Here is a 5,884-nt window from a genome sequence, read left to right on the forward strand (position 1 = left end):
TTTTTTTTTTTAGTTTTGAGAATGAAAATTATTTAAATATCCTTTACCTTAAAACTTAGAATCCATGATAAATGAGGATATTTTTGTCTATTATAATCCGGTACACATTGTTAAAACGTACCAACTGAAAAACAGGCGTACGCGTATTAACAAACCCCATATATATATATATATTTATATTTGTGATTTTTAATGGTTCAACGAGTTTCTGTACAGGATCAAACATAATTTATTACTTCAATGATATTTAATAAATGAATATATACTGTTGTCAAAATGGACATATAATTTGACTTGATTCATTATTTATTAGTTATTTAGTGGGTTAATTTAATTTGATTCATTTATTAGTAAATTAAAAAAATTTGAATCAATTTGATTCACTATGGATTGGTGACTTAAACGAGTTGATTCACCGATTCATTTAATTATAATTTTTTAAAATAAAAAAGTTACAAATTTTTGTAATTCAAATCTAAATAAATTTCATTCCCAAAATTATGTTAAACTCAATATATTCAAAATAATAAAAAAAGTACAAAATAATATACAATCATAGTAAGTAAGAATAATATTTTTTTTAGAGTTTCATAAGATAATAAATTAATAAAATAAGATTAGGTGGATTGGTTAGCTAATCCGACTTACCACAGGTTCAATCTAGATGAATCGAATTTAAATGAACCGGGTTGAAAATTGACCCGCATAAAAAAAATATATTTTTTTCAAACACGATCTGATCCAAACTCGTGATAACCCGAATTAGTCTGCGAGTTATAACCTATTTTGACAGTTATATGACTGGAGTAAATTCCCCAAATCTATTGGATTTTCTAATAGTTTAAAGAATTCTTTATCAATTAAAATTAATTTTTCTAATTTTTTATTTTTATTTGTTAATATTGCTAATTTCAGTATACCAAAAAGTTGAATTTATTTTTGCTAATAATAACACGTGCATAGTCTAACTGGAAAGTAAGAGAAAATAAAGAGCATGTTTAGGGTTGAAAAATGGTAAGGTTTATTTGGATGCATTAAAGTGATGATTGAAGGTTTGGGAGTTAGCAGTAGTGGCAGGTCTGCAATGTAATAGCCGTGATATTCGGTAGTGTTTGAGAATCTTAATCGGATCCACTAAGGTTAGGGCAATTACGTTGTTTTGTGTCTGTTTGAAGGGGTTTTTCGTCATTTGACAGTGTGTACTCTCTCTGCATAAATCAACAATGGCATGCTAGTCTTCTCGTTGGAAAAAAAGGTCTGCTAGATGCTTCCACTCTCACATGTTTAGTCAAAAAAATTCCAAATTCAAGACTTTAAATATTTTTTTTAATTTGTTTGGATCCAAGAGAGAGTGAATGCACTGTATTTTAATTTTAATAAAAAATAAATTATAATTAAAAGATAATTAATTTTGAATTAATTATTTTATAAAATTAAAAATATTGTTTAAATTCATTTTGCTAATAATATTCTATAAAATTACATAAACTTAAAAAAATTAAATTTTTAATATAATTTTTTACTTTTATATAAACTTAATTTATTTTTGAGAAGCCACATCATCATAAAATGGCGGAAAATCAAAATCAACATGAGTAGTTGGATCATTAAATTCAAAATCACAAGTAGGAATAGGACCCTCATAAGTGTCAGCAGACTCAATCATAAAATCCAATTCAGACAAGTCAACTTTCAAATGCTCTGTCATTGCAAAACCACCATTCTCAAAATCACACTCATTAACAAAAATCAAATCAATGTCTGCAAGTATTAACTCAATCGGTTGCAGGTATATAAATCTGGTTAACAACATAGATTGCATCATAATCATAAAATAAAATAAAGGATTAAATATGTTTTTCTTCCTTAAATTTTAGTCAAAATTAGAATTAGTTCCTTTTTAAAATTTTGGTCTAATTTAGTCCTCCAACTTTAAAAATGTATGAATTTAATTCTTTTAACCAAATTTTGTTAACTTTATTTAATGTTTCAAATGTGTTTCTCAATTAATATTGAAGCAAAAATGTGTCAGTATAAACAACTAAATTCATACATTTCTAAAGTTAAGAGACTAAATTAAACTAAAATTTTGAAAAAGGACTAATTTTAATTTTCACTAGTTTAAGGAAAAAAAAACATATTGAATCCTGAAATAAATTCATACATTGGCTGGAATGATGTAAAACAATGAAAACCAAAAGTGTTTGGCAAAAAGCTTGTGGAAAACTAATTATTTACAAGTGTTTGATAAAATGAAACAATGAAATCTACATGCTATTTTACAACGAAAATAATTCCTAGAACTATCTAAAACTAAAAGCAATATAAAACTGGAACTAAAACTGTAAAACAATCACAATAGTGAAACACGAATCAAAACCAAACAAAAACCCGTAAAACAGAGTTTGTGTATTTGACAGCAAGAATGTCTGTCAGAATTCAATGAATGAAGTGAATGTGAAATTAAACTCAAATGATTGTTATACGAAGAGAATTGAAAATAGAAGCACTAAATTAGACAAACAAAACATAAGAATATGAAAACCTAAACTAAGATATCCTAAGTTAACAGTATTAACAAAATTTAACAGAATTAACTCCCAATGCTCTGCTTTCTTTGATTTTTCAGATTTTAATGAAAGATTTGATGGAAAATGAATTTATAACACTAAAACGGGATAGAATCATCAAACAGAAGAAGTGTAAACTGATTAAAACAGAGAATCAAAATATATGAACTCAACACGTGAATTATAAACTCATAACTAGTCAAACACTTGAATATAAGGAAAATTGATTACCTCTTGTTTTACAATCAAAGCAAACATTGTTGAATTTTGATCCTATATTGATGACATTGCATTCTCTATTTTCTAGATTGAACCCAAGACAGGAAATTGTATTGAAGTAGAAGCAAGAATTATTCAATTTTACTTGTATTCAAGCATGGGCTTGCTCGAGAAAACAAAATGCTGAAGGATTCAATCAATGGAATTTCATAGAAGTCTAGAAGCAAACAGGTTCAGCTTTTTGAGGATTCCATATCACTATGCTTAGATTGTAGTCTAGGAGATGAAGATCTATAGAGAAAAAACCCTTATCTTAGAACTGAAAAATTTGCAAAAAGTAAAAGTGTCCAATGTAATGTCCATTTATCTAACAAGTTACTATTAGAAACTTTTTATGAAAACTATCTAAGCAACTTCTTAAATATAGTGAAAATTATGTGTGAGATTAATTTCTCTTGTGTATAACACATAAGCATTTCCAGCAGGGTAGTAGCTACACCTCTTTATTCCTCAAATGATTTGCACACTTCAAGAACACACCAATTTAACACCATAAAATTTCACATCAAAATTTAATTACAAAACTATATCTACTTGTAATCTAAAATTTATACTATCAAAGGTCAAAGTTATTGAATCGTAAGTAGACTAAATTACTACCTATACTACGCTAATAAAATCTATCTAACTAAGAAACTAATAAAAAAATATTCTAGCATAAGCTAATCTAATGAAACTTAATAAAAACTAGAACTATCCTACTCTAAACTAAATTTAAGTCAAAAACTAGGAATTAATGACTAAAACATCCCCAAAGTTATGCAAATGGTCAAGTAAAAATGCTTCAAATTGAGTGTTATTAGCGACATCGTGAGAAACAAAGCAAAACGGGTAGCAAAAGTTACTCACAGTAGGAAAGTATTGACTATACTAAAACTTATGTTCTTGTTGCTAGACTAAAAGCTATTTGTATATTAATGTCATTTGTTGCATATAGTAACAAAAATTATATCAAATGAATGTAAAAAGTACATTTCTAAATGGATTTGTTAAGGAAGAAATCTACTTAGGACAATGTTAAACCCTATGTCGCACTAAGATTTAAACAAAGCTTTATTTCTCTACTAATGTAATATAGTGGCAACCAAAGTGTCAAATCCAAGGAGATGGCTCACAAGTGAGTGTTATGCTTGTATGAACTCAGCCCAAATAGATGCAAAGAATGGGGAAAACAAATATGAAATGAATGAAAATGATGCATGTGAACTACTCCAGTGCAAGAAATAACCTAAATTGAGATATGGCAGAATATCATGCATATGAAATGTATGTGGTTAATGCAATGTAGATGCTAATAGCATGAGTATCAAATCAATATGGTTAACTAAATCTAATATAGTTGTGCATAGAAATGTATATGATCAATTAAAAATACAAGAAGCAATGCAGAATAGTGATTTTTAAAACTGTTTGATGAAAGTCATATAAGAACTAAAACTAAGAATTTTAGAAACCTAATGCATGAAGCATGTTGACTACAACCTATTAATGTGAGAAATCAAATTAGGATGCTTAAAATAAAATTCATGCATGAAACCGAAGATGGCAGATTGGCATCACTTGAAAATAAGTTTTCTGTTTTTACTGTGTAACAATGCAGAACCTTATGCAAAGTTTTAAATAAAACTAGAATGATGATGATGGATGGAAGATGCAATTCAATTAAGTCTTCAAATGTAAAAGCTAAATTCATAGTTGAAACTAGCATTCACATCAACCAGTGTGTAAGTCAAATGTTATCACAGGATTTAAAATGCTAATGTTGTAAGCTCTATTAACCTATAATGCAATGAATGCAGATGTAAGTGGATAACCAAGTCTGAAAATTTGGAAGGAAATGGAGAAAATAATTAACCTACGTGTGTTTTACATAGGATCAAGAATCAATCTTAGGCATAAAAGTGGCAGTGACTTGCGTGACAATAACAATGACTAATTTGTGAATGCATAGTTTATGTAACCTAATGATCTAACTATTATGAAAATGTTGTAAACAGGCTTTATGCAATATGAAATGAACCTAACACCATTTAATAGGAACAGAAAGTGAAAAAAAACCAAATCCGCACTTAGGTATTAACTAATATGTTCAAAGCTAAAATTTTATGCAATGCAGAGGTATAAATTAAAATCACAAGATGAATGCAATTAAATAAAATTCAGGATTAACCAGGCTAAACAACTGTAATCACAAAATAAGGCAATGAGAAATTGCAGTGGCAAAAAGTAAAGTAACGCATAAATGGAAAATCTGTGAATTTAAATGGAAGAATGTAACAAAGAAAATCATAATCCAAAATTAAAAGAGAATTTAAATACAAGAATGTAACAAAGAAAATCATAACCCAAAATTAAAAATCTTGTCTTAATCGGTTGATTGAACTAAAAGCTGTCTCAAAAAGACATCTTATAAAACAACGCCACTTGGGGTCCTTTAGGTTCTCAATCAGAAACCAAGATATGCAGGTTCTAACATTCAATCTTCCAAGTAATATAAGAAATTCTGAATTAAGGGTAAACAAAAGATAGGACAAATAGGACATATCAATTGCAAACTACCTAAAATGTAAATCAGGAATTAATTGTAAAAGTGTAGTGCACGAAAGAAAGAAACAAGAACTAAATTAAGCTATGATCAAGAAATAAAGTTCGAAAGAAGTACAAAAAAAATCCAAACTTTCCAATCAGCATAATTTGAAGAATTACAATTGAATTAAGAGTAAAAGAGAAAAAAAAGGAATTGCATTGAGTTTAAGAATTAGAGTACAGAAAGATCACTCAAGTGTTCTTGCGGTCACTGAATCAAGAACACCCTGCACTACTGGGTTGAACCCTCTACAACTCACGCGCACACACGCTCTCTATTAACAGTTCGCACTCTCTATTAGAGTACTCCCAAGACTCTTTGCTCACTCTTTTATAAGAAAAAAAAGACTCCATAGGCTCTATAATAAAAGAGGGAAACGAATAAACCTAAGCTTGATCTAAAGCTAGACTCTTCAAAGGTTCTCCCTTCAGCTCAACGCCCTTTGGTC

Source organism: Vigna radiata, chromosome 5 (assembly GCF_000741045.1).
Source record: "Vigna radiata var. radiata cultivar VC1973A chromosome 5, Vradiata_ver6, whole genome shotgun sequence".
NCBI classification, from domain to species: domain Eukaryota; kingdom Viridiplantae; phylum Streptophyta; class Magnoliopsida; order Fabales; family Fabaceae; genus Vigna; species Vigna radiata.